This window comes from Macrotis lagotis, chromosome X (genome assembly GCF_037893015.1).
Source record: "Macrotis lagotis isolate mMagLag1 chromosome X, bilby.v1.9.chrom.fasta, whole genome shotgun sequence".
Classification (NCBI taxonomy): Eukaryota; Metazoa; Chordata; class Mammalia; order Peramelemorphia; family Peramelidae; genus Macrotis; species Macrotis lagotis.
The window spans coordinates 140,549,732-140,562,523 of record NC_133666.1 but is presented as its reverse complement, the minus strand read 5'-3'; the positions used below and the strand labels follow the sequence as shown (position 1 = coordinate 140,562,523).

Here is a 12,792-nt window from a genome sequence, read left to right as displayed (position 1 = left end):
ACCAAAATTTCTAGGTTCCTATATTAAAAAATAATGCATCTTGGGAAAACCCCTACAAAGATGATAATCTGTAATCTTTCAACTTCTAGAGGATAAACACTGGGCAGAAATAACTAACTGAATCTCAAACATGATTAAATATTAGATAGATAAGTATAAAATACAATACTTTGTGTTTCACAAATTCTTCCTCCCCAAGTTTTGTTGCTACCTTATTTGCACTAGTCCTAATGGATTCCAGAGGTCCCAACAAAAATGACCCACATCCATCCTTCAAAGAATCAGAAGTCCCTAGGAAAGGATGGATGTCTGAAACTGAGAAATGACTTGGAAATTTGGGGGTGGTGGTGGAAGGAAAAGTAAGGGAATCATAGGAATTCAAAGGCCATCTAGTTCTATCTTTTTACTGATGAATAAACTAAATGTGGCATGCTCAAGGTCATACAATAAATAACAGATGGAGAGTTTGAACCCTGGTCTTCTGAATCCAAATCCAGTGCTCTTTGTCGGATATCACTTAGGTAGGCATTGTGGTTATTTAGTAATACCATAAATTTATAGGACAGAAAGGAACACAGAAGAAAAGACAAGTAAAACACAGGAAGATATACTCAACAGAAATGTTGACTGTCAATGCCGAGAGAGATAGTTAACTCTGGTAAAATGCTAGAGAGGGTACACAGGAGGGTGAAGGAGAGAAATCCCAGCATGAAAAATGAAGATGTCTGAATGAGAGTATCCAAACAAGGGGAAACAAAGTTGTGTATACTTTAGGAAGTAATTCTACCCTTCCAAGTTTCAGCTATCTGAAGTTTGGACTAGATAACCTCCAATTACCCAATTTAGCTCTAGAATTCTAATATAACATATGTGTTCATGAGCACATGTATTAGATAAAATGAGGGATAGTAGAAGTAGCTCATATGCTCAAGGAGTTTACAATCTGGTTGGGGGGAGGGGAGCACACTTTTATGAAACATAACCTCCCCAATCCAATATTGCTGCCTGTTGAATCTTACTGATTCTTCAAGGTCCAGATCAAATGTCATCTTCTCTAAGAAACTTTTCCTAATCAACTATCCTCCCAGGTGAAAGCAATCCTTCCTTTGGATGTTCTCATAGCACTTTATGATAACCATATACACTTACAGTCTATTTATCATAATATTTTGTATTTCCCCTATTTCTCTTACTATACTGTTTCTTAAGAGCAGTAAAACATCATATATCTTTCTGTCTTCTCCAACATCCATAACAATACAATACACATGACAAGAACTTGTTGACTTAATGGAACAAAAAAAGCATGAGAGGCTATACATATATCTAAGATTTAAACCTTAGAGATATTTGCTGAAAGAATTATGGACTCAGTTACATTGGACTTCAGCTGACAGTCCATCAGCTGATCCACACCTAAAGTCCTGTCAGTTTGATAGAACCTATAAGAGCAAATGCTTCCCTGGCATAGCCCTCAAAATCAAGGGATCAATTCCTGATATAATGAGATATCAAAAGAGAAATTTGGTGGAAATCAATCTGATATTATTTTAAATTTTTTCTAACTTTGTTAGTATATACAGTTGTTTTTATATAGTAGTTATTATATGTGCATATCCTGCTTTTTGTCTTAATAATATTACTCCTCATATTCATTTTCCTGTATCAATATAGTCCCTATCTACATATTATTCGTTAAGTTCTAGTCTAGAAGTCCTCCTGTTTCTGTTTCCACACAGTTTCTGAGGAAGGAGTGGCCAATATCAAATCACAACTAATGAAGATAAAATTCCTGAACATTACTCTAGACTGTAATTCAATTATTAAAGCTATGAAATGACAAATTTGGACCAGAGAATCTCTAAAGATCTTTTTGGCTCTAAAATTGTGTGTACATCTACATGGCCACATGTACACAGCACTATACTAGATAAAATGAGGGTGTCAACTGCCCATACTTTCTTTTTTGTTGCTTTTTTAGGTTTTTGCAAGGCAATGGGGTTAAGTGACTTGCCCAAGGTCACACAGCTAGGCAATTAGTGTCTGGGGTCGAATTTGAACTCAGGTCCTCCTGACGCCAGGGCTGGTGCTCTATCCACTCTCTGCCACCTAGCTGCCCCCAACTGCCCATACTTTGAAGAAGTTTATAATTTGGTTGGAAAAATAGAGTAGAGTAGAGGTGAAAAGTCTCCTCCTTTAAATGGAGTTTAGAATAATTATCCAACTAGACCACAACTACCTCCACTCATGAAGAGTTTCATTTGCCTCAACTGGGAATTCAGAGTAACATATCACTTTCAGATTCATTTGTGAAGTCATTTTCTAAGTGGTTCTTCTATCAGCTTTAAAGATAAAAGTGCTAGTTATCTATGTTGACAGATTACTCATCAGAAAGTCTAAATCAATTGTCAGTTCACTTGGAAATGTGTTAAGTATACCTATTTCTCTCCACTTCCCTGCTAACAACAGATTTTATAATCTTCATTTTTTACTAGTTTAATAGGTATATTTTAAAATTCTTTTGATTTTCAATTCTTTAATCACTATGGAATTTTTTTAAATTGCCAGGTAAGATAAAATTCTGTACTTTTCTCTAATTCTTAACTTATTTTAATCACCCTGAATTCTAGTTTATATTCAAAAGCCCTTCTACAAGGTCAGTCTTTAACCCCTGGGGTGGTCATGAAGTTAAAGTACCTCAAGGTTACTTATCTCTCAGTAGCCAGAAGGCAATCTTCACTCTGCTTCAACCACAAACTGTTTACTAACAATAAAGTGAAGACCTCAGTTTTGTTTTCAATCTGCCAGTACTCCAAACTACTACTAGAAGTCAAGATAAGGGATTTTTTTTCCCTGACAGACCAATTAGTACAGTTAAAGTGTACTGTCCATTTAATAGGAATGAAACAGTTCCCTACCAGCTCTTTTCTTCTTTCTGGCCAGAGTTTGAAACAGTTGCTTTAGCTCTAAACCTCAGTATAAGGAAACTATTCTTTATCTAGTCCTTGTTTTTTTGAAAAGTTTTAAATTAATTTTATGACAAATGATAAAGGTGGCCCATGGCTGGGAGTTTGAGGTTCCAGGGTAAAGGTTATGCCACTAAAAGTTACAGGAGGGGCGGCTAGGTGGCACAGTGAATAGAGCACCAGCCTTGGAGTCAGGAGTACCTGGCTTCAAATCTGGTCTCAGACACTTAATTACCTAGCCATGTAGCCTTGGGCAAGCCACTTAACCCCACTGCCTTGAAAAAAAATCTAAAAAAAAAAGTTATAGGAGTGTTGAAAAGAAACTATTTTTTTTTTAATAAGGAAAGATCAAATAGACATCTTGAACTTAAGGTACATACACACACACTTATATATATATATATATATATATATATATTCTAGGTATGAAGGTAACAGCTAGGATCATAGATATAGAGCCAGAAGAACTAGGAGTCACAGTACTTAGAACACAAGGCCTAGGGTCAGAAGATCTGAGTTCAAATCTAGTCTCTAACACATAGCAGATGTGGGACCCTGGGCAAGTCACTTGTCTGCCATAGTTTCCACATCTATCAAATGAGGATAATAGCACTTCTCTTGCAAGAGTGTTGTAAAGATCAAATGAGATAATAATTACAAAATGATTAGCATGGTGCCTGGCACATGGTGAATATTTCTTAAATGCTATTAATCATCAAATCTATTCTCTCATTATTATAAAGGAGGAAACTGAGATGTGAAGAAGTTAAATGACTCACCCAAGGTCACTCAAATAGTAGCTAAAGCAAGACCTCTTATTCCAAATCCAAAATTGTCTTTACACCATTTATGATTATTCAATAATTATGCAAAACACCTGCCACATCCTTCCAGTATAGACAAAACATAGGGATGTTTCTTCTTTAATTTTCCCAATTATTAACCCTTTTCTCTCCCCGCTCCCTTTTCTACTATCAATATCCCTTCATCTCTTTGTTTCTGGTCCACTTATTCCCTTTCTCTAGCTTCTAAAAAAGAAAGATCTTCAAGGAAAAATGGTCACAATCTGGAGGTCTTGTGGTCCTCCAGTCCTCAAGTGTTGGCTTATCAGGCTTTAATTAAAAACTGACTCAAACTCTCAAAACTCAAATCATTGAATTTTACTGGAAAGTAAATATAACAATATAAAATGGGAAATATTAACTGCATACCAATCAGTGTTTTGGAAGGGAAACTTACTGAAGAAATTTAAGGAAGATAAGATTCTTAGCATATATGCAATTAAGCAAAAGGAATGGATAGACTTTAATTCAGCAACCAACACATTTACCTTAAGACATATTCTCATCAATTATAGTTGCCTCATGACCATCTTCTTGACCTGCCAAATGAGCTGGATATTTGTGCTCCACAAGTTTGGGCACCCAATCTACTTTAGAAAAACAAAACTAATTCACAGAATGTTAGAGTTCATTTAGTTCAATTCCTCTGACTTCCAAGCTACCATTTTTCTACAGTCAAGAAGTGACTGTAAAATAACTTTTAAGTTACTTACTAAATTTAAAATCATATCACAATATGCTATTCAAGCTAACTTATAATAAGTTAAGCTAGTTTATTATTTAGTTCTCTAAAGATAAAAAACTAAGAACAAACTTAAAATAAAAATGTAATACCATGCCATAATGCTCTTTCCTGAAGAAGACTAAACAAAGAAAACAATATTTAGTACATATACATAAAACATTAATGGAGGAAAAATATTTTTCTTCTGATTTTTTTTGGGGGGGGGAGGAAGAAGAAAGGTAGACTTGAAATATCATCAATAGAGAATTCCTCATCAGGAAAACTACATTTATTAAAACAAATGACAACTGTTCTAAATCTTATAATGTTAGAAGTTTATCAAGAGCACTAAGAGAGTAAGTGAGGGCAGCAAGATGCCATACCTAGGTCCAAATCTGGCCTCAGGCACTACTGTGTGGCCTTGGAAAAGTCACTTGGTCTTGCTTACTTCACTTCCCTGCAGAAGGAAATGGCAAACCACTCCAACATCTTTGTCAAGAAAACTCCAAATGGTGTCATGGAAGGGTCAGATGTGACTGAAAAGGCTCAACTACAACAAAGGGAGTAAGCAGCATGCCCGATTCACAGTTTATATGTATAAACCCAGGTCTTCCTGGCTCCAGACTAACTCTCTTTTTTGCCATGCTACCTTCTCTCTCAAAATCTTATTCAATATTAAAGTCACAGAAATAAAATAAAAAATTTAAATGCCATATTTATTCCTCATTTCCAAGTAAATTATGTATCTCTTAGTTACTTCTTTCAGATGGTCAAAATATCTGCTTAACTCATTCTGTTTATAGAAAGTAAACTTAGAGTTACATAGTAACACTACCACATTACTTCCTATCTAACAATCTCAAAACACTTGACAGACTACTCCAAGCTTGGCATCAGAGACACCCAAGTTACTGGAATATAAATATGGTATTGATTGCTATATGCAAAATAAATTTTAGAAATGCAAGCAAATAAACAGTCCATCATGGAAATGAGAACACCAAGGGTCTCTGTAGGCTCAGCTTCAGTTACTGTCAAAGTGTAATGAAAATGTTTCATATGAGATGGCAAAAAAAGAAAGTTTCTTAGACCTACCTCCTCATTCATACTATAAAATGCCTATCTTCCTTCAGAATGCTTATTGATTAGCTTGTTTTACTTTTGTTTTTACTTTTTGTAAATGTGGAAAAACGTATTTACAAGTATTTTTCATTTAGTAGCAAAATTGTAGCCTAGGAAGAAATGAGTACCTAATTCATCACTGTATCATTTAATAGACTAATCAACTAAGGAAAGTTAAAATGACTTTCTGTATTTAAGAAATTAGTCATTTGAAGATATAGAGAATACTTGTAAATAGGTTTATGTTATCAACATTACAGTATAAAATGCAAAAGGATATAATTTTTCATTGGATATTCAATATGGCCATTCTTAAAAATGAGGATCTTCATATCCAGTTTCATATCTGTGCAATATATTTATAAAACTATTTTTCCATTATATTTTTATTAACAAGATTGTACCTTGTATAGTAAATAAAAGTATGAACTCAAGAATAAACTTATAGTAGAAAAAATAAATTTATAGCGACAATGAAAACTAGCTTCCAAAATCTCCTAAACCTTATTATTTTTGCTTGGCAAATGAGGTTAAGTGGCTTGCCCAAGGCCACACAGCTAGGTAATTATTAAGTGTCTGAGGTCAAATTTGAACTCAGGTACTCCTGGCTCCAGGGAGGTCCATTGCACCACCCAGCCACCCCCTAAATCTTATTATGAGTCTATTTCCAAGGAATTAAAGTTGAAGCATATTATCTCATTTGAATATGAAATTTTTTTTAAATTTAGCTTATGGAAGTCAAACAATTGTGACAATTTCAGTTGTTATTAATTTGACAAGTCTCCTAACACTCAAACTATTCAATTAATTACTTTATCTTCAAACCATATTTAAAATTTTGTGCTGACACTATTTATCTAAGATTATTCAATTAAATTAAGTACCCCACACCACACACTTAGCACCTATAAACCCTATTTCTACCTTCCCAATATAAATAGACTTTCAGATATTTATTCTGAAGAAAACAGTAAAAAAAATCAATTATATGCATTCATATAGAAAACAGAAAATATTCTAAGTTTTCATAGCTGTTTGGAAAGCCCAAAAAGTGAGCCATGAAGTAGGGAATAGAAAACCATACACTGTTAGTATTATTTTTACTGTAATAGCTTACTTTAAGAAAAGGTTGTTTTTTTTTATCAGTACTCAGTTTAACTTCCAGCATACTTATGAGAAAAAAAAATCTTCCAAACATCTTGCCAGAATGAAGACCTGATATATTTCAAGGAAGCTCTACAGTTTAGGTTTTTATTTGTAGCTATATGTTGAAAACAAAATATTCCCCTTTCTGCCAAACAGGTTCCTCTTCTTAAATTCCTCATTTTCATCAATAACATCATTCTCTCCTGGTTCTTGGGACTTAAATAATTTGATTCACACAGTGCCACAGGATCATGGATCAGAAACTGGAATGACCTCAGAAGTCACCTAGCCTAATCCCTTCCTTTTGAGTTCAGCAAATTGTGGTGCAGAAAAAAAGTACAATGTCACAAAAGTGGTACACAACAGAAGCACTCTGTTTATACCACCATCTCCTCATCCTTAGAATTTTTTCCAACATTCTCAAAGATTTTGCTTCTAGACTGATGGGCTTCCTTTCTACTCATTTTGCAAGCTTAAAAAGTGATTTACAAACCTTAAAGTGCTATATAAATGTTAGCTATTATATCATCATCATTATTAACAATTATCATCATAACATTGAGTCACAGGATTTGAAGGCTATCACCTTTGTCCTGCACATTGTTATAGGCACATTTGATCCATTCTTCCTTACAAGGACTTCAAATTTACTCCTGAAAAGAATTTCTATTTGCAATACCAAGTACATCTAGATTACTACCAGTCTAAACGATTATTCCTGTTTCTAATCTCTTATCCACTTCAATACACAATAATAAATACTGCAAGATTTAATGCTGCTTTCATATCACTCAATATGCTATCAAGCTCCCTTATTGCTTATGTTATGAAATCCAAATTTCCTAGCCTGATTGATACACAAAGGTATCCCAGCAACAGACTTTCCCTTGACTATCCAATCTCATCTTTCACAGAATCTACTTCGCCTTTGATCTTACTACTCCTGCTTACTGATGACCCTTTGGTCCTTCTGTGGAAGTTTCATTCTCTTCACCAATCCAAATCCTCCAAATACTTCTCTAGAAAGTCAGCCATGGTTTTTCTTTCTTTGAATCCTTGTATTACTTGTCTATAACATGTACTCTAGTACCTACATACATGAAATCCAAGAATACACAAATTTCCTCAGAAATCAACAAAGTTGAATGCCTATTAGAATGGTGAAACAAAAAGCATATGAAAAATCAATTTGGCATTCTATATATTTTCTAGCGAGCTCCAAATCCATTCAATAAGATGATTAGTTAAAAGTTATTTATTTGCTAGTCTTTAAGTGACTCTTTAATCTAAAGCAATGATCAGTGCCTGAATGTTCCTTTAAACTGTTAAAACTTAGGGGGCGGCTAGGTGTGGCAGTGGATAGAGCACCAGCCCTGGAGTCAGGAGTACCTGAGTTCAAATCGAACCTCAGATACTTAATAATTACCTAGCTGTGTGGCCTTGGGCAAGCCACTTAACCCCATTTGCCTTGCAAAAAAAAACCCAAAAACAAACAAACAGGGAAAAAAACCCCTAAAAACTGTTACACTGTGTTCACTTACATATAGATAAGTACCTTGATAGATACAAAATGACTTTATTCATATCTGTCTACAAATTAAAATCACAAAATCTGCCGTTCATAGTTTCTTACTGGTTGATAACATAAATAAACTCAACTGTATAGCACTGGATAAAATGTACATCAGGCTCACCAAGTACAGGTATGGCTTTATATAAAAGTATCAGTCAAATACCAGAGTTGTATTATCAATTCATTACAAAGAAAAATCTTTTCTTTCATATAATAAATCTAACCTGAACAGAAACTAAAAAAAAAAAAAGTCAAAATATAACTGGATCATATGAATCTATCAGAATATAGTTTAGAGGGGCAGCTAGGTGGCACAGTGGATAAAGCACCAGCCCTGGAGTCAGGAGTACCTAGGTTCAAATCCGGTCTCAGACACTTAGTAATTACCTAGCTGTGTGGCCTTGGGCAAGCCACTTCACCCCATTTGCCTCTCAAAAAAGCTAAATATATATATATGTATACACACACACACACACACACAGTTTAGAGCTAGATGTGTCTAGAGACCACATAGTCCAACATCCTCCTTTCTAAGATACATGAGTAATTAAACATAATAGAGAGAATAGCATATGAGTTCTCTTTATATCATACTAAAGGGTCCATTTCATAAAACCAGACTAAACCAGTCTCTTTTTCTTCAATATAAGATGCAATGATCTCACCTGTAGCTAGAGTTATAGGGAATCCTAGAGAATTAATCAAATAACACTATGGCAACACTAAAAAAAATTAACAAATTAATATTGGTGTACACAGTCTATACACTCCTCCTATCTTTAGTGATCCTAGTAGAGATTGCACATATTTGGTAAATTCTCAATAGTGGTCAAATCCAATTATTGCAGTTACTATGACAATGAAAAGAAAAAATTTCCAAGCTCCAGGCAATGGTGCCTCATGTATTACAAATAATATTCATTAAGACAAAAGAATCTGGACAATTTGCTGTAATGGAACTCAGGCATCCAAGTACAGCTGTCAAAACTGCACATCAGTAAATAGGAAAACATGGGCTGAAGAAAAAAGAAATAATAATCTAATCCTGAAAACAGATTATTACCTTAAATAAATCAATAATTTATAGAACTCTGCTCTGTCCTGAATTTTTTTGAATCCTTTCAGTAACAATTTTCAGTTCAAAATATTCTCAAAGATTACAATAACTTATTCTGAGGTTCAAGTTTTTAAAATAAAAAGATATAAAACTGAGTTACTAAATAAACAGCTCCAATAGTTTCCACACCAGACCAGAAAAACAACCTTTTTTTGTTAACAGAAAAAGTGTCTACCTAATATTTTCCCTTATGTGTCTGTACTCTGTTCTTTCAAATTTTACTTTATTGACACCAAGAATATTGCTCAGAGCTACTGCTGCTTTAAAAAAAAATCAAAACTATTGCTGCTGAAAAAAATAGGAACAGACTGGCACTTTGGATTAAAGTTTACAACTGCAACAGTAAATAAGTAGATAGTCATATGTTTAGTTCATCAATGACTACCATTTTTCTTTAGGCGATATCAATAAAAATGCAAAACTTTGGAAGGTAGCAATCATATACATTTACAAAGCATCACACACATAGACTTTTAAAAATAATAAATAAGATTGATCTTGAAGTGAGTGTTAAATGGAAGCACAAATGTAATTCTTTTCTTTTGAGTTAAAGAAACAACAAATGAGAATTTTATTTTAAAAGTTTCATTTAAGATTCAATGCAGGGAGGAGGCATAGTAGATAGGACTTTAAGTCAGGAAGGCCTGGGTTCAAATCCTACTTCCAATACTTGCTGTGTTGCTGGTCACTAAATGTATCACTATGAGCAAGTCATTTAAACTCTCTAAGTCTCAGATTCTTCACCTCTAAAAGGTTTTAAAACTCTATGGCACTTAAATCATTCTGTTAAGAGTGAAATAAGATGATACTATGTAAATATATTTACAAATTTTAAAGTGCTAAATAAATGTCAGCTATATAAGCTATCTCCAAGCAGAAGTATATGTTTCATGACTAAGATTGGAAATCCAGAAAAATAAGACAGTTAATGAAAGCATTTTTAAAAAAAGCACAAATTACATAAAACTGAATTAGCAGAAGTAGGCCTCAAATAGGAATGCAAGGAAAGAAAATCAGTTGTGGAAAGGGCAATTTCACACAAAAAAATTAAAAGCAAACTGAATTAGCTTAATAGCCTGCAAAAAGGATGTTTTATCTAAAAAGATATTGTAGAAAAAAATGTGTAATATATTTTTCAAGAATTCTCAAATTTATGATACCAGGTTCCTTCCAAGTCCTAAGGAAAAGAAAAGGTAGGTTCTCAAGCATGGGTGGCAATGGGTCTTACTTACAATGCAATATTTATGGTTAAACAGCCTAAGAAACTAGAAAGTGAAGAAACAAACCCTAAGGCCTTAGGAGCTATCAGGAACTTAGCCCAAATATCTTGGGCTAAGGGGACTTTCAAAATTCAAAAAAACAAAAACAAAAACAAAAACAAACCAGCAGAGAGAGAGAGAGAGAGAGAGAGAGAGAGAGAGAGAGAGAGAGAGAGAGAGAGAGAGAGAGAGAGAGATTAGAAAGTAAAAAGACAAGTCTCTAAAACAATGAATACCACAGGAGTAAAAAAAAAGTGGAGTGTTAAAAGTAATTACTAAAAAGGAAAAAGAAAGTCAGTGGGGAAATGAAGAATTAAAAATACTTTAGGCTAATCAATAGATTGTCAAGAAAGCAAAGGTCTCTTGGGCCATGCTTCAGATGTGGAACTAGAAGTAAATATTCGTCTATAGACACTAAAAGGTAAGTTACTGCTGAAAGTCAAGTGGGGGGGGGGGACGACCTATGGAACACATTATACATATATACACTGATCTGCTCCTGAAAAAATCATCTCTGCTTCTCTTTGCCATCCAAAGATGCACCAACAATCCTGATTATCCATTTTGGGGGACAGAATTTGAATGGCAAGACTTTTGACATGCTTTGGCCTACCAGATCTGCATTTCCCTCCTTCCTGACAGAAGAATTAATAACTGTTGTTGTTCTATGAGGCTTTTCATGAACACTCTGTAACTGCGGCTTAATTAAACTTAATACCCCTTTAAGGTATGGAGGATGGTAATATTTTTATTATGCCATTTTAAAGGTACATAAATTGAGTTTAGCAAGCACTTCCTAGGCCAGCTGCCACCAACCTCCCCTTCCTCAAGGATGTGAAAACAATCTCCCTGCTCCAGTTTCTCCCCTGCTTTCTTCCCTCCCTGAGGCCAAAGCTGTTCCTTAGCTTCAGGTCCCTCTCCCTACAGGTAGGCAGCACCCCCCCTCCCCAGAGGGAACGGCCTCCGCCGGGAACGCTCTCTGGCACCTCCTTAGAATTTCGGCAGGTAAACACCTTCCCGGGGGAATGAGACTCTCCCAACCCTTCCAAGAGGAGCTGCGGCCTTCCCTCCCGGTTCCTCTCGGGATCCAACAGACAGCTCTCTTTTCCAGGAAAAACCAGGGCAGAGTTCCCCTGCGGGCCCCCTGGGGCTGAGGCTGGCAGTGCCCAGCCCCCAGCTCCCACCTTCCAGCCTGACATTACCTTCCCACCCAAGCGGGGCGATGCTTCCTCTGCCAAAAGCAGCTTCTGCGTGGGGAGGAACCCTCAGAGCCAGAGAGAGAATGTATAATATGTGTCAGACTTTTGTTGCATGTGTATGTCTGTGTCGGGTTTGTGTTGCCTGCGTACGTACTGTGTGTCAGATTTGTGTCGTATGTGTGTCAGATTCGCGTTGTATGTGTATGCCTGTGTCGGGTTTGTGTGGCCTGTGTACGTACGTGTGTGTCGGATTCGCGTTGTGTGTGTATGTCTGTGTCGGGTTTGTGTGGCCTGTGTACGTACGTGTGTGTCGGATTCGCGTTGTGTGTGTATGCCTGTGTCGGGTTTGTGTGGCCTGTGTACGTACGTGTGTGTCGGATTCGCGTTGTGTGTGTATGCCTGTGTCGGGTTTGTGTGGCCTGTGTACGTACGTGTGTGTCGGATTCGCGTTGTGTGTGTATGTCTGTGTCGGGTTTGTGTGGCCTGTGTACGTACGTGTGTGTCGGATTCGCGTTGTATGTGTATGCCTGTGTCGGGTTTGTGTGGCCTGTGTACGTACGTGTGTGTCGGATTCGCGTTGTGTGTGTATGTCTGTGTCGGGTTTGTGTGGCCTGTGTACGTACGTGTGTGTCGGATTCGCGTTGTGTGTGTATGCCTGTGTCGGGTTTGTGTGGCCTGTGTACGTACGTGTGTGTCGGATTCGCGTTGTGTGTGTATGCCTGTGTCGGGTTTGTGTGGCCTGTGTACGTACGTGTGTGCATGGGGGAGGAAGGAGGAAGAGGAAGGTCAACAGCCACGTTTCACAGCCCACGCGGGGCTCCGGGCCCCGGGCCGGGGTGCGGGC

General features: G+C 36.3%; 1 protein-coding gene and 1 pseudogene across 1 annotated transcript in view; both read right to left on the bottom strand.

Moving 5' to 3' along the window:
- FOXK1 (forkhead box K1) overlaps positions 1–12,792 on the bottom strand; it is a 108,887-nt gene that overhangs the window by 95,468 nt on the left and 627 nt on the right.
- LOC141497370 (clathrin light chain A pseudogene) overlaps positions 1–12,792 on the bottom strand; it is a 51,479-nt pseudogene extending 38,687 nt beyond the window's left edge.